The sequence below is a fragment of the Rhipicephalus microplus genome, chromosome 6 (assembly GCF_043290135.1).
Source record: "Rhipicephalus microplus isolate Deutch F79 chromosome 6, USDA_Rmic, whole genome shotgun sequence".
Lineage (NCBI taxonomy): Eukaryota > Metazoa > Arthropoda > Arachnida > Ixodida > Ixodidae > Rhipicephalus > Rhipicephalus microplus.
Window position 1 is genome coordinate 107,350,505 of NC_134705.1, and position 23,944 is coordinate 107,374,448.

Here is a 23,944-nt window from a genome sequence, read left to right on the forward strand (position 1 = left end):
ATACCTGTACAATAATTAAAGCCGGCAGAAACAGGCAAACTCCTACCGTTAGCTGGAAGTATATAAAATCCAGACGTACAATATTCACTTACTAGTGATAACATGCATAGGAGCGGCTGCCGCATCCAACCGTAGCGGCATGTGCAAAGCCTACACGGACGAATCCGACAAATATGTTTATGCAGAAGTATTGAAGAAAAACTCTGACATCGTTATCGTAAATGCCAAGAAACTAGGCGCACCAAGACACGTGGTAATCAGCTTTGCCAGCCAGGCCTCCTGCCATGATTCGCTACGGATATTTCACTTTGAAAGTATATCTCTTCCAGAAGATGCCTGCTTCAACTTCAAGAAGCTAGGGCACCAAACTTACGTGTTTGCTGAACGCTGAATGCGTAGTTCGCTCAACGAACAGTGCATCTGTCACACTGGTGTAGTTGTTGTGCTGCTCAAATTGTGACACCCTGGTGGAAGCATAAAACGGTGGCCAAGGAGGCCGCATTTTCCTGGAGGTGAAAGTGTAGTGGTAATTTAGGTCAAGGCCGAACAGCCGATTACCGATCTCCACAACAGTACTGATCTCCACAACAGACCCCACAGCAGACTTCACAACAGGCTACACGACAGACTTCATCATGAGGGCATTACAAAAACTCTGAATTAATAAAATTTCTACTAAACGAAAATTAACGTGGCCGGATTTCTTGCACATTACCCGATATTCTGCTAAACAATGTAGATTGTCGTCACATTTGCACGTTGAATGTTCAAAACGTTACAAGTGCTTAAAATTGAGAACTACAAACTTCAGCCACCAAAATATCAAGCATACTGCAACGCACGTTTGAAACAAAGAAGAAATTATGAAAATAAAGAAAGAAATATGAACTATGCTAAACAAGAAAGGTAGCACGACAAGGCCGCGATTCACGAACTGAACCGCATTGTGGTTCAGGCAGGCATTCGAAAATTTCAATCTTTTCCATCAACGATGCCAAAGGGCCTCTGAACAGGTGCTGAGTGACAAAAGAAATCTTTGTCTTCTTTACAAACGAACAGAGTCACGCTCCTGGGCATAAAATGTGGATTTAGATAATAACTTCTAAGGGACATGTCATTTGCTAAATATCATTACTGGAACTACTTTTGCTACAAGCTTAAGCACAACGCAGCTAAACAATATATGCAGTTCAGCTTATGTTAATTTACGCATCTCTCATTCCACACTGTCATGTTACACAATAAGTAAAGTCTGCACTGCAAAGTCAAGGACTGAAAAAATCTAGTTTTTTTCATCCTTAACTTTGCAGCGCAGCCTTTACCTTAAAGTATGTATGTTCCTACCCTCACAAGCTTCTCCGAACGATAAATAATATTTTCAGTCGCCGCAAAAATTAGGCTGCTTTTCTGGAGCAAATGGTTTCTTGCTTTCTATTGTGGCAATTCATGCTTCCTACATGGTGCTTATTTTGCAGAGATTCGCAGCAAGCATAGAATTTCAGTGCAACCCAAATCACTACTGTACTAATCACTGTTCAATGTGCTAATTTGAATCTACTTCAGCTAAGCTATATATCCAGCTCTAATTGTGTCCATCTAGGTATCTGTCATTAAAAATTGTCATGCGATACTCTTTTCAGTCACCGCTACGATTAAGCCCCTTTTCTGGCCCAAGTGGGGTAAGTGTTTTGATTATCAAATGATTTCCTGCATGTCACGTGGTGTTTTTCTTATTTCGTAGAATTTGCAGCTAGTGTAGAATGTCAATGCAATACACTCTATTACAGCCCAATATGATGACCAGCGTTCTCAGTCATGTAAACAATATATGCAGTTCTGCGTTCGTTTGTCTAGGTATCTTCCATTCAAAACTCTCATGCTGTACTCCCTTCAGTCGGCGTTACGTACAACCCACTTTTCTGGCCCACGTAGGGCGATTGTTTCTACAATCATGTCATTTCCTGCATGTCACGTGGTGTTTTCTTATTCGTACGAATTTGCAACAAGTAGAATTTCAATGCAATCCACTTTGTTACAGCACGATCTGATGAATTCTGTTCTATTTCAGCCAAACAATATATGCAGTTCTGCGTTTGTTTTCCTAGGAATCTCCCATTCGAAACTGTCATGTTGTACTCTTTTCAGTCACCACCACGATTAAGCCACTTTCCTGGTCCAAGTGGGGTAAGTGTTTCTACAATCATGTCATTTAGTGCATGTCACATGTTGTTTTTCTTATTTCGTACGAATTTGCAGCAAGCGTGGAAGTACCACGCAATGAACTTAATTACAGCCCGATCTGATGAACTGCGTTACATTTCAGCTGAAGAATATGTGCAGTTCTGCGTTTGTCTAAGTATCTCCCATTCTAAACTCTCATGTTGTAATCTTTTCTGTCGCCACTACGACTAACCCACTTTCCTGACCCAAGTGTGGCAAGTTTTCTACGATCATGTCATTTCCTGCATGTCACGTGGTGTTTTTTGTTTATTTCGTATGCATTTGCAGAAAGCGTTCAATTTCAATGCAATCCACTTTGTTACAGCACGATCTGATAAATTCTGTTCTACTTTAGCCCTACAATATATGCAGTTCTGCGTTTGTTTGCTTAGGTATCTCCCATTCGAACCTGTCATTTTGTACTCTTTTCAGTCACCACCACGATTAAGCGCCTTTCCTGGCCCAAGTGGGGTAAGTGTTTCGATTATCAAATGATTTCCTGCATGTTACGTGGTGTTCTTCTTATTTCGCTGAATTTGCAGCAAGCGTAGAATTTCAATGCAATACACTTTATTGCAGCCCAATCTGATGACCTGCGTTCTATCTCAAGTAAACAATTTATGCAGTTCTGCGTTCGTTCCTCTAGGTAACTTCGATTCGAAACTCTCATGCTGCACTCCTTTTCAGTCCGCGCTATGTATAACCCACTTTTCTGGCCCAACTGGGGCAATCGTTTCTACGATCATGTCCTTTCCTGCATGGCACGTGGTGTTTTCTAATTCGCATGAATTTGCAGCAAGCGCGGAATTTGAATGCAATCTACTCAATTACAGCCTAATCTGATGAACTGCGTTCTATTTCAGCTAAACAACATATGCAGTTCTGCGTTTGTTTGTCTAGGTATCTCCGATTTGAAACTGTCATGTTCTACTCTTTTCAGTTGTCACCACGATTAAGCCACTCTCCTGGCTCAAGCGGGGTAAGTGTTTCTACGATCATGTCATTTTTTGCATGTCACGTGGTGTTTTTCTTATTTCACACGAATTCGCAGCAAGCATAGAACTTCAGGCTCAATAAACTCAATTACAGCCTGTTCTGATTAACTGCGTTCTATTTCAACTAAAGGGTATATGCAGTTCTGCGTTTGTCTGAGTATCTTCCATTCCGAACTGTCATGTTAATCTTTTCAGTCACCGCTACGATTAACCCACTTTATTGACCAGAGTGGGGCAAGTTTTTCTACGATCATGTCATTTCCTGCATGTCAAGTGGTGTTCTTCTTATTTCGTACACATTTGCAGAAATCGTTCAATTTCTATGCAATCCACTTTGTTACAAACCCATCTGATGGACTGCGTTCTATTTCAGCTAAACAATATGTGCAGTTCCGCGTTTTTTGTCTAGGTATCTTCCATTCATAACTGTCCTTTTGTAATCTTTTCAGTCACCGCTACGATTAACCCATTTTCCTGGCCCAAGTGGGGCAAGTGTTTCAACCTACTGACTCTTTCTCTGTTTACAAATATTGACTCTTGATGATACCCGGCTTCATCCACCGAAGCGCTTGAATAGCATTGGTGGGCAAGAAGAGCGTTAGAAAATAGTCTATCAAAGTTTCTACACTTTCAGTCGCGCATTTAGCAAAATATATTCAAATAAATGTTCTTTTGAAATACATACAAACTACAAGATATGTACATGAACACCACGCACGTTCTTTTTATCCCGAAAACTTATAAAAATTTGTCCATATGCCTGAAAAAACGTGAAAACACCGTTCCAGTTTCAACGTTACAAACTAGTAAATGAGGTTACCGGAAGCTTTTTGGGGCACAACGCATGCAATCTTGAAACTGTTTATAGTGACAATTCATTGATGTCACTAGTTGTTTTCTTTATTTCAATGAAACTCGCAACAACCATAACACACTATAAATAAGAGAATTAGCGGTGTAAAACTTGAAATCAGTGGCTTCTCAAGCCAATATACAGTTTTCCACATACACCAAAACTTCTCTCTGACCTCCCTTAGTTTAAAATAATGTAGGAAGCTCTATGGCGAACCAGGTTTAACTGGTGCATAGGCGGTACTCAGCAGAATCTCGCTAGCAGAAGCTGCCTGTGTCGGCTTTGCGAGTTGAGAGAGAGAAAGAGTAGGAGAAGAGAAAGAGAGGAAGGGACGCGCATGTACAGTGGAAGTAAAACTCAATGGGGAGAAATGGTTAGACGAGAAGAGGCAGTGAGCATAGGTGAGCAGACGCTCACAGCGTCGCTGTTGCGAAGAGAGAGGATAGAGTTTAGAAGAGGAAAGAGAGGGGAGTGGACGCCCTTGCAAGTTGTAGAGAAGATGTTGAGAGGAACGTGCAGCTGTTGAAGAGAGAGAAGGAGGAGAGTTGCAAATGCGCAGGGTGAGTGTGTACTGCGACGTCGCGGGACATAGACCCGAGCAAGAGGTGCTCCACATCTACAATGTTATCGACACATGCACATTGTTCATGGGTGCGTATTAAGTAATTAGTTTGGAGCTCATTTGAGCTTAAAAAATGGAGGGCCACAAACTCCTGCTATAATCTGAGCGTAGTCACCAATAACCAAAGCCTAGAATGTTATTATGCTTTGTGCAAAGTTAGTGTGGACTTTACGTGATTATCAAGATAAGGAAAATGCTTTCATTGTTTTCTTGGCGTATCTGATAATCCGTTCAGTTACATTATACAATTTTCCGAATTCTTCAAATTCAAATTCTTGATCTTTTGGTATCTTAAAGGTACCAATAGCTTGTAATAGTTATGTGTCTCTTTTGGAACCATGCGTTCCCTCTTCAATTGTTTGGAAGGGGTTAGGATGCCTTCATTAAAATAGAAATACACGGTTCTGGGTGAAGTTAAAATATTTCCTTGAATGCACGAGAATTTCCAAAGAAACTTGGTTTGTGGCATGGCTAGTGGAATTGTAAGATCATCATTGAGGTTTTTTTTTTCAACAACTGTAATATGGGCACTCTCGAGAGGCTTTGGATATCGCCTTCGCCGTAAATATGAAGTTCCACTGAAGTCTTAATTGAAAAATCATCCCATGCTACGTAGGTTAAACCCGCCTGTATTAGGGTGACGTCACAGACGCGGAACACAGCTGAAGCAGGGAAACATGTCTGCCATGTCCGCCACATAGATGGCGCAAGCGATAACACGTCCCGTGTGCAAGGACTGGCATTGAATATTCCTCAAGTAGAGGGGATGTACTCTGCTCACTTTGACCTATAAAAAAAACTCGTGCGTGAAGTGGCAGCTGTGTTCCTTCAGCAGCAACATTTAGCTTTGGTATACTTTTCCACGCACTGTGTGGCGTTCCCACACTATGCGTTCACTCCATTGCCTGCGCGCATATGACCTCTCCGGCAAGAGTGGCTGCGTTTGCTTGCATCCCGGAGCCACGCTAACGATGGCCTTTGGCATAGTTCGCAATGCGTTGTTTAGCTGTATCTAGACAAAAGACCATCATGAAGTTTGAGCCACTGGTTCACTGGACGGTTATGGCTCTCAGAATAAGGCAGCGGTCCCTTTTGGTTTCCTCTCAAAGAAGACAGCGACCCCGAAATGGCCTGTTCAGACAAAATCTCCACCTATCTTTGTCTCTCTCCCCTTTTACATATTCGCACTATAACGCACTGTTCATTTCTCTTGTCAGCTGCTCATTTCAAAATTTGCTTAGTGTGTTCAACCCCACTGCGGAATGGGTAACATCGCGTTTTAATGATGATGCACAGGTGCGGCTTGACAGCCATTTTTATATTCAGGTCGGGTTCCATTTTATGTGCTCGGTGGTGGGTGACTGCCACTGTGATAGTGAATCCTGACATTCCCGGGTATAAATTCCAAGGTGTAACCGATGGAGTGGTAACACTTCATCGGTTACACTCTGCTTTATTCCGATTGATAGAACATAAATTGCCGATTCCACGTCTGGTCCCTGCCCTTATAAACTTTTATTCTGTAGCATTTCTAACTCAAATACTATAAATAATGTGCACTATGCTTTTACAGAATTTATTATGTGTGGTTCTGAATAGTGCTGTGCTCAACAGAAAAAAGAGAGCCATAGCAGTTATTTACGTGTTCTTTGAGATAAATAATCTTTATGACACACACTTGCTGGTAGGAAATAAGAGAAGCCTCTCACAAATATATGTATATAGTAGAATGTTCACGATATTGCTACGAAAGTTATTAGTTCAATTGTGCAATACGAGTCCGAGTGGCGTTTGTTTTGGGACGACTATTTCCACACAAAACACTAGTGGCATTTGCTGGATTGTAGAGCTCTAAGCTATTTGTTGTACAAATAAAATTTTTATTCGCCGAATTCTAAGTAGCGTGTTTAATGCAAGACATTGTGGGGTTGAACTAATATCAGTTATATTCTTTTCCCCCAAAATTTCTACCAACAGCTGTAGCTAGCCATCAACATTGTTTCTAAATATGCTGGCGAGAACGGGCTCAAACTGTACACACACAAAAAAGTACATATTCATGCTTATTGCGACAAATTAAGAAATGAACGAACTGGTATGCATTTTGATTAGGAGCGTCAAATATCGTGCGAACAGAGCTCTCTGGTAAAGCAATTATGATCATTTTTGCCAATATAAACTGATCTCATGCACTCGGTGCATGTTCGTTTGCGCCCAACTGCTTGCGCATGGCCCTCATTTGTTTTTATGGTCTAGGGGTGACACACAGAACATTGGAAACATAATTGTTGTTGTAATTATGTACCAAATAATTAAAAATCTCGTTATAAAAATATAAAGCTGTGAAGATTGGCTTGACTGAGCTTTCTTCTGGAGTATCGCCTTTAACTTTTACAGCAATCTCCTGCCTCAGCACCTGAAGTGGTTTTTCCTGGTCCAAGTTGGGCAAGTATTCTTTTGTTCTGTGGCATATTTTTTTCACCTATTCTTAACAAGCTCATGCAGTAGTGCTCTAATACAATATATTAGAATCTGCAGCCCCCTCCATTACGAAAATAAACAGTGGCACAATCAATGCCACGTGGATCGAACACAAAGAACGAGCGCTGACACACAGTCAGTGCTTCCACTCTGTAGTTTGTTTTTATGGCCGTGCAATTTTGCGCAAATTCGTAACAGTATGTACATCTAAATTGTTTAGTAGGCCATACAGCATATTTTAGGTTCACCGAATAACACTTGTGCGATAACCCCTTTGTGGGCGAACGCTTTGTTCTCTCCCTTAGAGGCTATTCTATATATGCCGGTGAAGAAAATTTTTACTTGAAACAGCTGTGTTTATTCACCAAGGTCTGAAAAATCTCGTAGCAAGACTAATCAATCGTAAGGCTCGGAAAAAAACGCCACGAGTAGTGTCACATTTAGATACACATAAACAAACTATAAAATAGTGCTTAAAAATGATTAATAACCAACCCGAGAACAACGTTATAAACAGCTACTGGTGATCGACAAAGAGGCCTACATGCTTCCGAAAGAGGCGAGAAAAATAAAAAAAAAACTCAAGATGCATCCCGAGTTCAAGTCGGTGGGTGGCAGTGAAACTGGCAAGAAGCTCGATTCTGGAATCCAAAATAAATGAAGAAACTGACTTCTTCACAAGACATCTGGAAGATTAGCCAGTGGGGAAAAAAACAGCCTACAAGATTTGCAAGATGGAGCGTTGTAACTCTGCACCGTCATTTACGTAGAAGTTGTGCGTCATATGAAACAATACGATATAGCCAAAAAAAAGAGCCTTGACTAAGCAAACTGATTGTAAGCGGTGCTGCGTCAAGTATAGTTCCTTTATTCTTAACTCTGTTGTTATTGTCACAGCCTTTTACATATGGTCTAAGGAAATTATTAGTATTGTTTTGTTATTACCTAACTTGTGTTCTTTTTCTTGAGTATTGCATTACACTTCTTGAAAACTTGGTGGTCCCCAAGTCCCCGAACAGGTACTTCACACTCGGCAACTGTTTCATCCAATAAGTGCTAAGTGATATGTCATCATGCAATGCTCAATTAAAGCATGCCAAAGAATATCTCAGAGCATAGACATGCTAGCAGAATTCTTACAACTGTAACTGTACAGAAACGTCACTGCCTGCAAATTTTCAATACAAATATACCCGCTTGCTGCAGTATCTGAAAAGGTAATTCAGAAATCTTAACTATTTATACCACTGGCAGTCACAATAATTTTCTTCCTTTGTGTCCCCCCTGGATACGTATGTTATCTTAAAGGGCCGTTCCTGTGTTCTTTCCACTGCAGAACTTATAGAAAAGGAGAAAGGTTAACTTTGGGCTGCTGGTATAGCGGGGGGCAGGAACCACACAGTAGTCCTAATAGAGAAACTGCTTGTGTAGCCTTAACACACGACAATGTGTATCTCATCAAACACACCGTTCTGGAAATTCTTCCCGCTACAAAGACAGATCAGAGCCTTTTCATTGTCAACTTTTAGAGTCTGCTGACGAACTTTTTCACGAGCTTTGATTTACTATTTTGTTCAAATACAACAATAACAACGGCAGGCCTTCGTGATGATATAGTGTGTGCCGTACATTTGTCACCATGGACAGGCACGCGTATATGCCCAGAGCAGCCCGCTAAAATTTGTGCCCCTTCCACTCGCGACAATTAGGCGACACGCACAATACTGACGTGAATTCTTGCCTTTGTTCAGGTTGCATTTTGCGCTGACAGTACTTCCGAAAGAAGTGAAGAAATGTACGACAGAGCACAAGCTCGAGGTAATGTAATATTTTCGTGTGTACCACCCTGCTTGTGTTACCACAAAACTGACAAGAAATAAACCAATGTCCATTACAAAGCGAAACACCATCTGTTGATTTCATGGACGAATCTACTTACTCCTATAAGAATAGGACAAAAAGAACAATAAAACCTTGTGGTACCCATATTGTTTGTTATAGCAAGATACCCCAACTGTGATATCACAAGCACAGCGAGAATATTTCAAATGGAATAGACTAGATTTGAAGAAACCCTATGAGGTGACCTCTGCTAGCTGCAAATGGACGTAGCCTACGAAAGGACACTCCTCAAGACTGGTAAAGAGTATATCACGGATGGAACCGCTTTCCATTGAAAAGAACTCACATAATGGATTGGAAACAATGAGGAGTGTACAAAACCTACAGCAGCAAAATCGCTGAAGTGAACGAAAAAAACTTAACAGTTTTAAACAAGCAGCGCACCTCCACCTTTTCCACCTGTGGGAAACCCGTTGAAGCCTTATCCGTCTATCTAAGGATTAGAAGGCAAACATGATCTTAAAAAATGAATAAGGAAGTTCACCAAGGCACAACTACAACAAGATGTACAACTCTCTAAAAAGTATTTGGTACCCACAAAAGCTGCCACAACAAAATTGATAACAAACTCCGGAAAAGTCATGACAAAGTTCATTCACAATTACGTGGTCTGGGATGGCGAAAATCGGTTAGAATAAATAAGAGCTGATAGGAGCTACCCAAGCTGAAATGCATATAGCTTTGGAGCTGAATCACACACATGTAAAAGAAATAATGGACTCGATCACCCATTCACACTGCAAGTTATTTAAATGCATTGGCAAAGTTAGCATGCAACGGGACCCTAGGTAAAGACCCCATAAATCAGAAGTTACCATGCAACGCAGGCGAGAATCAAGAAGATTACATTCAAAAGCTCGCAAAGGCAGCTGGAAAAGCGGGACTGTTCCAGAACTCTGTAAAGACGCTGAGATTTTCATGATATTCAAGCTAAGTGATCCACCGGATATAACAAATGTGCGACTCATATACCTCACGTCCTGCTTCTGTAAGTGGTATGAGCATTACGCTCCTCAACAAGCTTCATTCTTGAAGAAAATTAATGCTTGCCTGGCACCATGTATGAATTCCGCCATCAGTTATCAGTGCAAGACATCTTGTTGTAGCTGAAGGAGGAGATCATCGACGAACTATAGGCTAGCACAGTATGAGCGCAGTTATGCATTGGATGTCAAAGAACACCGGACGATGTTTTTTTCTTGCGCGGTACTGAGGGACCTTCAAGACACGTATGCCGAGGAAAGAACATACCGTCGCAGACAAAACTTTCTTACCCTCCAGAAGAGGAGCATAGTGCCTTAACACTCTGAAATCGGACCATTTTTAAACAACAAAGAAACTCCTCAAGGCTTTGTTATCTCACCACTCTTTTTGTTATACTCTTGATAATACTGTGAACATTTTGAAAGGAATGCAAGGTACAATCAACGCCCTATATGCAGATTATCTAACCATCTGAACAACCATCAGCTCTTTCGCACCTCAGCAAGATGCACTTCAAGAGGTAGTGGACCATACAGAAAACCACCTCAACACTCGTGGGCTCATATGTGCTCTAGAAAATTTGGAGCTTTTTCCATTCAAAAGAGAAGACGGGGGACGACCGGCAACAGGAAGAATCTTAGAACCAAAGCTTTGGTTGAATGGAGCGCACATATCTCAGATTATTTGGTGGCTCGTTGTCACTAAGGATCCTAACTCTATACTTCCACAATAGCGGATCGGGTGACTTCACATTATCGAACCTTCAAGAAACCCTAGCGAAAGTCTGGAACGTGGTAACTACGGACATCAAACAAAAGGCGCAGCTTGGAAGAACAGGATAATCTAAAAATGATGCATGCACTTATAATCAGTAAAACCAATTTTGGAACCTTTTTTTAGTAGCTCCAGAATGCAGAAATGGAAAACTGAATACACTCATTTGAGAGGCCACTAAGACTGTCATAGGGTTCTCTGAACGGGATTCCGGAAAGTGACCACTTTTCTTAGTTCTCCACAACACCCTGAAGAAACTTTTGGAAGCAACCACAGGAAATTACCTCGAGTGGCTTATACTTACTGAAACAGGGTGGGTGACACTTCAAAGATTGGCCTATATTGAAGCCACGGAACAATGTGATCAGAAAACGTTATCCTGAACAACAATTAAGCAACCCATTTCAGTCCTTTGCAACACACACTTAGGTTCATCCTACGGAACCTCAAATGTAGAAAATTCAACCATCGCAATTCGACCATCGCAAAGAGCTCCGTTGAGAACGCTGTTCCCCAGTGCTCGGCTCAGCGAGCCTTTGGTTCAGCAAGCTGGCCGTAACCCTGTACATGATGCCGGTGCTTTTTTCTTTAGGCGCACGCAATTCTCAAGTCACAGAACGACTGTAAATTGAAGTTTGCATATCTTTCAACCTTAATGCATCATTATTCATTATATGCAATGTCAACACAAGGAGCGATGACCATGAATACGACATGCTTTCACCAGCCCATGCTGTCACCAAAACCTGCCTGTCGCAATTAGCTGCTCCTTCTCCAACTTTTATTATGTAAGAATACATTATATTCATTTGGTAGCTTGGTCTACCTTCATGAACTAAAACAATCAAGTAATTTTTCAGTGGAGCCTATAGTATTTTATCGGGCTGTTTTTTCATATGTTGGTATCGACAGAACCGCATTTCAGTACGCGGGCACGCCCGCTTTACTGTGAAATCATCACTTTCGCGAGAAAATATTATACCCTATAATAAGTTCTGTACACTCGTATTTAAAGAACAAGTCATCACGAAACCTTTGTAAGTTCTCACCAGCCGAGAAAGCAAAAAATCGCTACAAAACAAAAAATGCCAGTGAGAGCCGAGAAACAGTGGCTGCTCCTACGTCCATTTTATGTTCTTTTTAGTGTTAAAATGTGAATACTTCAGAACACTTTGTCCTCATGCCAATATCTGCATTTTATTCTGTGCTTTCAATCGTTGGTTTGTGTCTAATTACGACGCAAACGTTATAATGAGTGTATATTGCACATATCCTTATTGTGTGACTTCTAATTTTGATACCAAATCGCGTGTACATTGGATAAAAGATTGTTTTACGAACACCTCGCCATCTTCTAACGTAGTGTAGTGGGGGGGAATAAGAATACTTAGTTGGGAAAGACAATCTTGTAGAGCGCAAAGCCACTGGTAGGTGATGGTAGGTGGCAGCGTCAGATGTCATTACGAAGTGCAGAAAACACCGGCTTTTTTGTGCATAGGATTAAATTGTCAGCATAGCGTAATAAACATTAGGGCATTAAGAAACACGTATCTCTGCATTTTCAAATAAACGAACACACCACCTAATAAGTTTGTTTTGATTTCATGCGTCATATAAGCTGAATATTTGCTTTTTGATCGATCATGTTCATATTTGTGAACCCGGCAGCCATATAAATATACTTGGGCGTCTGTGATGAGTGAAGAAAACGACAACGGCGGAAGTGCGGGGCAAGGCGCGTGTAATGTGCGCGTGAGTGTCAGCGAATCAGCTGATGACCTGTGGTGGCCCATAGAGGTGGCGTGCCACGATTCGGCCACGGGCGACCATCACGTGGCAGTGGGCTTTGTGGCTGGGGATGAGCCGAAGCAGCGGCAGACGGGAGACAGTGGGCCGAAGCGTCGGACGCAGGCGATCCAGGTTCCGGCCAGGGAACGCGGCTGTCCACGCTACTGTCATCCAACTACCAGCTGGGGCGGCGTTGCCGGCACGAGTACTGCATCTCGCGGCGCGGCCTGGCCTGCTGTTCTCTTCCTTGCCGAGGGCATCGCGGATCTCGGCGAGGTGTCTCCACGGTCAGCCGTTCGACACAGCGATGAACGTGGCCTGGCTAATGGTCACGGTTGCGTCGAGCATCACGTCTCAGCGCACGCTCTTCGCTGGACGGGCTGGCCATGCCCCGCATGGAGCATCGCGTCTCCGATGCGGGTTGACTGCTCCGTGGCCGCACCCACGCCATCAAGCGCCGGTGTCACCAGAGCATCGCACTTCGGCAAGGGACGAGCAAGATGTTCTGCCGGGCGAGACGCGGGAGTGCGCACAGAGGAGCACGGAGCCAGGCGAGGTTCAGGGTGGCCGAGGATCCAGGTGCCAGGGGAGTTCTGGCTGAATAGAGGATCGCCGAGCGGTGCCGAGCCGTACCGAGCGACGCGCCAGACTCGGACGTGGGCCACGAGCTCATGAGCTGCAGGGTGCACCCGAGGGTACCTGGCGGTGCCCTGGCCAAGAAGAAGGAACGTGCGGAAAAGAGAGCTCGAGGGTTGAGGCCAGGAAAGCAGAGGAAGCGGTGCACCGCTCGAGAGGACGAGTTCCTGGCAGCGTTCTTGAGCCGGACGTGAGACCCGTACGTGTCGACCAGGTCGAGCTCCGGTGTGTCTGTTCAAGGTCCAAGGCCGAGACCTGCCGAACGGCTCCTGCCTGGGTGCAGTGGCCGGGAGCATGTTCGGGGGCGAGGCCTACCGGGTGTGGTCCTCGTGAGCCGTGGGCTGATCCTGGACATCCGGAGTTGCGACCCTGACTGCTGCGTTGGCCGCGACGTCCGACTCAACGCCGCTGCACACGGTAGCGTATCCGTGCGCCGTCAGCCGTTCCACCCATGCCATGAAATAAAAAGTTCATGTTAATCCTTTCGCGTCCGCTATCAACAAACATAGTGACGAACGTCCGTTTAACCATCACCGCGTCCATCTATGAAGTTCTTACTGTTACGCTGGGCGGCTGATTCGTGTGGCAGAAAAACAAATGAACAGAGAGATAAAAATTTCTCTGTTCAAAAATCCCAAGACAGGATATCGTCTTTAATAGCACATATAATTTATTAAAGGTATATAAATAGCAATTCTTCGCTTTGAGGTTTACTTACGTGGCGGCGGCCCTAGCATCTTCTCCAACGTCAATGTTTAATTCGTGTCTAACATGTGCAGTTCTTCTCCGAGTCGCCGTTCAAGTGTATTTGCTTTTTAAGATTCTAGCAACAGGTGATATACATACTCCTCGTCTTGGCCAAGAAAACTTGCAACCATGTTGCACATTGAGCCTACCAAGAAAGAATGTCTTGGCTATAATATGGGTAACTTGAACTTTCCTACTGTAACTTTGTCAATTTTGCTGTTAAAATGATATATATCATCACGTTTTTTAAATTAGGCGTTACTTATTCTAAACTATCATTCTGTGCTTTTTCAGTCTCCACCACCATTAAGCCCTGTTGCTGGTCCAAGTGGGGTAAGTGCTTCTTCCTAATATAAACTACGCGATCATTGTGTTTCATAAAATATTCCTCATATTGCCTACCTCTTACGATTGCGAAGTGAACACACAACACTTAAGTGGACAATCACACTTCTACTTACGGTGCATATTTCAGACTAGTTAAAGATTTACGTATAGCTACTTTACGAAAAAAGAATCAAATAAGGCTAAGAAACTCCATCATTAGCCTTGCAAGGCACGACCATGATTTTGTGTCGTCAACGATCGACAGTCGAGCTGTTTGTGTTTGCGCAGCATGTCACAGTTTTGATAAATTGTTTTAATATTTCGCACCACCGTATTGTTACGGAAAAGCTAACGCGATACTATTAGGACTTCAAGGGTGTACCAAACTAGGATGCGCTCCCTAAGACTTGTCTGGATAAAACTGTGCATCACGATTTCTTTTCCAAGGTTGCCGATATTTTCCTGTTTTCTTCGGCTTTGACTCACGTGTCACAGTCATATACGAATTTCCAGTGGAAGTTGCGTCAGCCACTTACAGATAAACAGAATTCCAATGGTTTTATATTAGGTGTGGAATGAACGATTTCATTCATCATCATCCCCTCGAAAATGTCCAGTCTTCTTTTTGGTGCTCCACTAGCTTTTTTATATACCGCTACAATCATTAGATGCACAATAGATTCCATAAAGCTGAACAAACATTGGTTTATCAACCACGCTCACAAGAGTTGTATGAAACCGACAATCTCTGTATTTTGCGGTAAAGACTTATTCGTTTCGACCTGTGAGAGGACTCCTTGATCCATTCGAGCCCTGCATCTTAATTTGTTTGGAGTTGCACACGATGGTTAAGTGCCTTTCTTTACAATTTCAACAATGTGGTCGCAGTCTCTAGAACGATTCCTTTTGACTGCATATTTGGCACATCTGGCGCTTCTTAGGTGATTCCTTAGCACGGAATTACTGGAAAGGACATAACTGTGCCACGTGCGCTTATCATCACGCGCCTGATAAAAGCAGATGCCGTTGGTAGAGCGTGGTGAACCATGCTTGGTCGGTGATTTCGTACACCAGGAATATAACCATCCAAAAAGGCACTTGACTTGCGAGCTTTTAGCTTAGTATGAAGCAACCATCAGTGGCAGGTTGTTTGTAGCGCAATTAACGCGGCTGATGCAGAGCGTGGAGCCAGTTCCCAACCAGTCAACTATTCAATTCAATCGGTTTCGCGAAGGCAAACGTGGAAGACCCGTACACGGGACGAAAGGAGACTGCTTCGTTCCCAAGGTTCAAGAGCAGAGCCTTCAAAGGCTCTGCTCTTGAACCGAAAAAAAAGGGAAACCTTGACCGGAAGCGCGTCTTGCAAGGATTACGTGAAGCGCGGTCGTCTGAGTTTAAGTCATTGTTAGCATGCACGTGTGCCATTGAGAATGAAGGCTTACCATGGTTGCGGCACGGAGACGAGCTTATCCTCCCTTGCTATAAGTCATTACTGAGTATTGTTATGATGGCGGAGCACCTCGCTGTCGCATGCATACCTGGTCAGCACACAGTGCCTGACAGTGTCCGGCCAACTGCGCCAGTTAATTTCATCCTCCTTGACTAGCTTCTACACTAGCATACAGCGAAGGTGTTTGAGGTTCGGAATGGGCGCACCTTAATGACTCCAGTGCACTGAGGCAGCACGAAGGAACAGCCGTTATCCAGTGAAGAGACGCTTTAATGTAGCGCTGAGGCGTCTTCTGCCCAAGTGCAAGAACGAACCTCCGCTCCCCATTTCGCATTCAAACACACCCCTTTCAACCCTCGGTTGAACAAAAGCTATCCATACAAGCCAATCACACGTGTGGGCTCGCATCGCCACAACCAATCACAACAACACTTTTATAACAGGCACTGCATTGGTAAAGACCACGTTGCGAAATATAACATCAGAGGGGATAGCTTCTAAGCGTGTCACACTCTCTCCAATGTCAGGCCTAGCTTACGGCCATCGGCTGAAATTTCGTTGGTAGCTGTTTTCGCGCTCGAGCTCTGTCATCTCTGCCAATAAACATTGCTTCGTAGAAGCCTCCTTAAGCGCTGTGAGTAGGCCGTCAGGTCCTGTGCGCTGACCAGGTTTGCATGTGACAGTGAGGCACCCTGTCATCCTAACAACTCTCGGTAATGACGTAAAGCGGAGAGAATAAGCTCGTATCGCTGCTGCAACCATTGTCAGCCCAGTGGTCACGTTCCTGTGGCATTGTCAACGGCACACTTGCATGCCAACAATTTGAGACGACGGCTTGATGTGATTCTTGGAAGACGCGCTTCCGGTTAAGCATTCCTAATTTTCGTTCTAAACTGGGGCGAATTGGACGGCTCTGGATAATTTCGAGAAACCGTGTTCAAATTCTAGGTGCATGGTAGAATGTTGACTATATTGCTGGGAAAGTTTTTAGTTCAATCGTTCATTACGAGTCCGAGTGGCGAATGTTTCGGCATGACTATTTTCGCACAAACACGAGCGGCATCAGTAGGGTTGTTGAGCTCTAAACTTTTTGTTGTAAAATGAAAAATTTGATTCTCTGAATTCCAAGTAGTGTCTTTATTGCAACACAACATTCAAGAAATATGAGTTACATTCTGTTCCCCCTAAATTTTGAAGCAACAGCAGTAGCTAGCCATTACCAATGTTCTTAAATACGCTGGTGAGACTGGGCTCAGACTGTACGCAAACAAAAAAGAAGAGATTCCTGCTTACTACGAGAAATTAAGAAATTTACCAACTGGTATGCATTTCTGAACAAGGCTTTGAAGCACGTGCGAACAGAACCCTCTGGTAAAGCAAAAATGGTCGTTGTTGCCAAGATAAACTGATCTCTTGCACTCAATGCATGCTCGTAAGCACCCAGTCGCTTGCGCATGGCCCTCACTTGTATGTATGGTCTACGGGCGACACAGTGAACATTAGAAACCTAATTGCTCTTGTAATTGTGTACCGCTCAATTAAAAATCTCGTTAACAAAAACATGAAGTTGTGAAAATTTGCTCGACTAAGCTTTATTCATGGGTATCGCATTTACTGTTTCCAGCGATCCCCCGGCTTAGCCCCTGAAGTGGTCCTTCCTGGTCCAAGTTGGGCAAGTGTTCTTTTGTTATGCAGCATTTGGTGAATTGTTGAATGTAGCACAATCGAAGTTCCTATTGTATGCTGAATTTTCTTTCACCTGTTTGTAACAAGCTCCTTCAATAGTGCTCTAATCCAATATATTAGAAACAGCAGCACACTCTTTTGTGAAAATAAACTGGCAGGCAATCAGGGCCATGTTGAGCAAACACAAAGGACAAGTGCTGACACAGAGTTGGCACTTACACTGTGTGGTTTGTTTTTATGACCCTTAATTTTAGCCCCAACTCGTAACAGTATGTACATCTAACTTGTTTATTAAGCCATACAGCAGACTGCGTGTTCACCGAATAACATTTTTGCTATAACCCGTTTTGAACGAGCGCTGTGTTATCTCCCTTCTAGGCTATTTTATAGTTGTCGGTCAAGAAAATGCTTTCTTGAAAGAGCTGCGTTTATTGACCTACGGCTGAAAGCTTGCGAAACAAGAAAAATGAAACGCAAGGCTCGGAATGAAACGCCACGAGTAGTCCCACATTTAGTGAAGAAGAAACACACTATATACTAGTGCTTAGAAAGCATAAATAAACAACCCATGAACATTTCATACACAGCTACTGGTGATGTTTGTGGAAGAGTTCACGCTTACGAAAGAAGCCAGGGGAAGAAAAAACGCTCAAGATGCGTCCCGATTCTATGTTGGTGGGTGGCAGTGAGAATGGCAGTAAGATCGATTCTGGAATCCAAAATTAAATGAAGAAACTTCTTGAACGACTCCTGGAGTATATGCCAGTGGCGAAAAAAAATACAGGGTACAAGATCTGAAAGATAGGGCATTGTAACCCTGCACCTTCATTTATGTAGAAGTTGTGCGTCATATGAAATAATATCTTTTTAGCAAAAACAAGAGCCTTCACTAAGCAAACTGATTGTAAGCAGTGCTTCGTCATGTATAGATCATTTATTCTTAACTTTTATGTTATTGTAACAGTCTATTACTAAGGCTATACGGAAATTATTGGTAGTGCGCTGTTATTACAACACGTGTGTTTATTTACTTGACATTTGCGCTACACTTCTTGAAAACTGGGTGGTCCCTAAGAACCCTAACAGCTGGTTCTGTATTTGTTTCATCTCATGAATGCTGTGTGATATGTCATCATGCAACGCCCAAATAAAATTTGGCGTGGAATATCTTGGAGCATAGACATGCTAGCAGAATTCTTACAAGTGTATTTGTCTAGAAACGTTATCGCCAGCAAATTTTCAATACAATACTACAATTTGCTTGCTGCAGTATATGAAAAAGGTAATTAATAAATCTTAGTTATTCTGACCAATCGCAGTCACAGTAATTTACTCCCTTTGTGTCCCCCTGGATACGTAAGTTATCTTCAAAGGTTGTTTTCGTGTTCTTTTCACTGCTGAATTTTTAGATAACGAGAAAGGTTAACTTTGATCAGCTGATATAGAGGAAAGCAGGACCCACAGAATAGTCCTAATAAAAAAAACTTCTCGTCGCAATACCACACAACATCGTCAGTGCCACCAAACACACCGTTCTATAAATTCTTCCTGCCAAAAAGAAGATCATAGTCTTTTCATTGCCAGCATTTCGAGTCCGCTGACGAAACCTTTTACAAGCTTCGATTTACTTTTTTTTTCAAATGAAACAATAACAGCGGCAGACACTTGTGTTGATATAGTGCGGTCCACTTATCACCATGGACAGGAACGCGTATATTCCCAGAGGTGCCCACTCATATGTGTGCCCCTGTCACTGGCGACATTTGGGTGACACGCACTATACCGTCGTGAATTCTTGCCGGTGTTCGGAGTGCATTTCGCGCTGATAGTTTTTCTGAAAGAAGTGAAGAAATGTATGGCTGGACACAAGCTCGTGATTAAGAGAGACCAACATATGATTATGAGAGACCAACTTATGATTATGAGAGACGCCGTAATGGAGGGCTCCGAAAATATTGACACCGGGGTTCTTTAACGTGCACCCAAATCTGAGTACACGGGCCTACAACATTTCCGCCTCCATCAGAAATGCAGCCGCCACAGCCAGAATTTGATCCTGCGACCTGTGGGTCAGCAGCCGAGTACCGTAACCACTAGACCGCCGTGGCGGGGCCGACAACAATAAGACACAGTGAACAATAAAACGATGTGGCACCAATCTTGTTTGTTATATCAAGATACCTCTACCGTGATATCGTATTCGCAGCGAGAATATTTCAAATGGAATAGATTAGATTTGAAGAAACTCTAAGAGGTGACCCCTACTAGGAGCAATTGGATGTAACCTACGAAAGCACAATCCATAAGATTGGGAAAGAGTACATCATGGACTGAACCCCATTTTCTTAGAAGAACACTCACACAATGTTAAGAATACAACGAGAAGTGGACAAAACCTTCTGCAGAAAAGGCGCTGAAGTGCACAAAAAAAATAACAGCTCAAAATCAAGCAGTGCACCCCAAATTCTCCTTTTGTGGAAACCCCACGGAAGCATTATCAATCAATTGAAGTATTACCATTCAAACAAGATCTTAAAAAACGAACAGGGAAGTCTACCAGGGCAGAACTAGAACAAGGTGTACAGCTCCCTAAGAATTATTAGGTACCCACAAAACTTGTCACCACGGAATGGATAACCAACTCCGGAAAGGCCCTGACAAAGTTCATGCACAATTACGGGGGCTACGAAGGCGAAACTTTGTTAGAATAAATAGGAATCTATATAAACTACCAAAGCTGAAGTAAATATAGCTTTGGAGCTGAATCACACATGTACGCTAAATGATGAACTCGATCGCCAGTTCACACGGCAAGTTATTTAAATGCATTGGCTAAACTAGAACAAAACGGGACCTTAGGTAAAGACCGCATAAATCAGAAGTTACAATGCAACCTAGGCAAGAATCAGGAAGATTACTTCCAAAAGCTAGCAAAGACAGCTCGAAAAGTGGGACAGTTGCAGCACTCCGTATAGACGCTGAGATTCTCATGAGTTTCAAGCTAAACGGTCCTATGGGTATACCGAATATGCGACTCATGTTCTTGACATTCTGCTTCTGTAAGTGGTATGAGCATACGCTCCTCAACAAGCTTCATACTTGAAGGAAGTCAATGCCTGTCGGGCGCGATATATGAAATCCGCCATCAATTATCAGTGCAAGGCATCTTGTTGCAGCTGAAAGGGCGCATCATCGACCACCTAGGCAAGCGCAGTAAGAGCACAGTCGTGGCATTGGATGTCCAAAGAACACTGGACGATGTTTTTCATTGCGTGGTATTGAGAGACTTCCAGGACACGCATGATGAGGAAAGAACATACCGTTGCAGAAAACACTTTATTACCACCAGAACGGGAGCATAGTGCCTTGGCATTCTGAAATCGAACTATTTTTAAACAACAAAGAAACTCCTCAAGGCTCTGTTCTCTCACCACTACTTTTTTAATATTGCCTTGATAATTCTGCGAATATATTGAAAAGAATGCAGGTGACAATCTACACCCTATATGCAGATGACCTAACCATTTGGACAACCATCGGCTCTCCCGCACCTCAGCAAGATTCACTCCTAGAGGTAGTCGACCACACAGAAATCTACCTCAACGCTCGTGGGCTCATATCTGTGCCAGAAAAGTCAGAGCTTCTCCCGCTCAAAAATAAAAGACGGGGACGACCGGCAACAGGAAAAATCCAAGAACAAAAGCTTTGGTTGAATGATGTGCACATAGCTCAGAGTTCTTGGTCGCTTGTATTCACCATGGATCCTTACTCTATACTTCCTCGAAGGCAAATCGAGCGAAGCTGTATTACCAAAGCTTCAAGAAACCGCAAAGAAAGTTCGAAAGTTGGTACGCACGTGCTTCAAAGAAAAAGCCCGGCTTGGAAGAAAAAGAAAAATTCAAAATTATGCACGCACTTATCATCAGCCAAACTACTTATGGAACCTTTTATAAGTAACTCAATGATACTGAAGTTGAAAACTGAATACACTCACATGAAAGACGACTAAGACTGTCATAGATAGGGTTCTTTGAACGGGCTTCCGCACAGTGACGACTTTCTCAGTTCTCAACAACACCGCGGAGAAGCTCTTGGAAGCAACCTCAGTAAATCAACTTGAACGGTTTAGACTTACTGAAACAGGGTGGATGACACTCGAAAAATTGGCCTATTTTGAAGCCATGGAACGATACGACCTAAAAAAGGATATTCTGAACAGCAATTAAACAACACAACTCAGTCCCTTGCATCCCACACTAAAGTTCGTCCTACCAAACCTCAAATGCGGAAAATTAAACTATCACAAACATCGGCGCTGAGATCGCTGTTTCCTAGAGCTCGGCCCAGCGGGTCTTTGATTCCGCACATTGGCTGTAACCCTGTACATGTTGCCGGTGATTTTTTTCTTTAAGCACACGCAATACAAAAGTCAACAAACGACTGTATCTTAAAATTTGCGTTTACGTAACCATAATGAATTATCACTTGTTCTGTGCGGTATAGGCATAGGGAGAGATGACCATCAGTGCGACGTGCTTTCAGCCGCCCAGGCTTTCACCGAAAGCTCTGCTCCTTCTCCAACTCCTATGTAAGAACGCGTGACATTCTTTCAGTAATGTGGTCCGCCTTCATGAACTAAAACAATCGAATACTTCTACAAAGGATTTGATAATACTTTATTGGGCTGTTTTTTACATGCAGGTATCGCCAGAACCGCAATTTATTACGCAAGCTCACCTGCTGTACTGTCATGTCATCGCTTGGACGAGAATATATTATTCTCCCTATTGAGTCCTGTACACACGTATTCATTGAACTAGTCCTCATAAAATTTTTGTTAATGCTCACCAGCAGAAAAACCAGAATTCGCTATGAAATAGAAATTGGCAGTAACAGCCGACAAACAGTGGGTGCTCCTATGTCCATTTGATGTTTTAGTGTTAAATGTGAATTCTTCTTACCACTTTGTTATCTTGCCACTATCTGCGTCACAATCTGTGCTGTCAGTCTTTGGTTTGTGTCTAATAAAGACGCGAAGGTTATCTTTAATGTAGGATTGTACATATCTTCACTGTCTGACTTCTAAAGTTGATGCTGAATGGTGTGTACGTTGGAAAAAAAGTTGTTTTACTAACACCTCGCCATCTTCTGGCATAGTGTAGTGGATAGCGTACTCCGTTGGGAATAAGATGATCAGTTGGGAAAGAGAAGATTGTAGAGGGCAGAGCCACTGCTAGGTGGTGGTAGGTGGCAGTGCCATTTGTCATTGCGAAGTGCAGAAGAAGAACATAAACTTTATTTGTCGAATCGAGACGATTTGAGTATGGCGTTTTTTAGTGGGCATGGGCACCCACCGCGGATGCGGTTCCGACACCTTGTAACGAAGCGACTTCCTCGGCACGCTACACAGCCCAGAGTTGTGCTGTCAGGTTCGTGCTGAGCAGTGCGGCCATCCAATGGGAGTGAAGGCTGGCGGTAGAAGAGCGAGACGAATCGACACTGTTCGCATTGTTTATTAGGCCCTGACACTCCCACAGCATGTGACTAAGGGTGGCAACCTCGCCACATGGCCTGCACCTGTTTGTAGTGTATATGTATGGATACAAGGCGTGCATGAGTCTGGGGTTACTGTATAAATTTGTTTGTAATTGTCTGAAGTGTACCGCCTGTGTTCTGTTTAGCCCTTCGTGAGAGGACGGGTATATGCGTCTTTGTAACTGATAATGTGTGCTGATGTCTTGAAACCCGGTCATGCAATCCTCCAATGCCCAGATGTCTGCAGTTCCCCGCGGGGGCTCGTCGTCCTCCGGCGATGCTCGGTGAGTGAGGCCTCGAGCAACGCGGTGAGCCGCTTCGTTGGGGGTGCTCAGTCCGGTGTGTGCCCGGATCTATAACAGGTGCCTTCGGTTATTGAAGTCGACCTCTCCTGGATGTATGGGATGTCGTTGGAGTATGTGAAACGCCTCTTGCGAGATGTGTCCGTTGTCCAAATTGCGAATTGCTGTTTGCGAATCAATAATCACGTATGTGGCATTGGTCTGTGTGAGGGCCAGTGCTATAGCCGCTTCCTCTGCCGCTTCAGCGTGTGCCGTGTTCACAGTGAGGCTTGTGATGTATTTGCCGCGATGGCCAGTAACTACCGCCACGAAACTATTTTTATTTGTATAATGTGCGGCATTATTGAAAACCGCTTCAGTGTCGTTGGAGTAGGTTTGAGTAATGCGTTGTGCCTTAGCTTTACGCCGTCCCGTATGGTGTCGGGGGGTGCCTGTTGCGAGGCAATGGGGGTACGTGTACTTGCTCGCGTACCGATCTTAGAATTTCGACTTTGATGCCGTGCTGCGTATGGCACGTGATGCCCAGTTTTCCGAGTAGGTGTCGGCCTGGGCGGGCCTTGGATATGCGCTCGAGCTGGGAAACTTGTTGCGCCCCAACGAGTTCCTCGAGGGTGTTATGCAACACTAGCTCCAAGAGTTTGC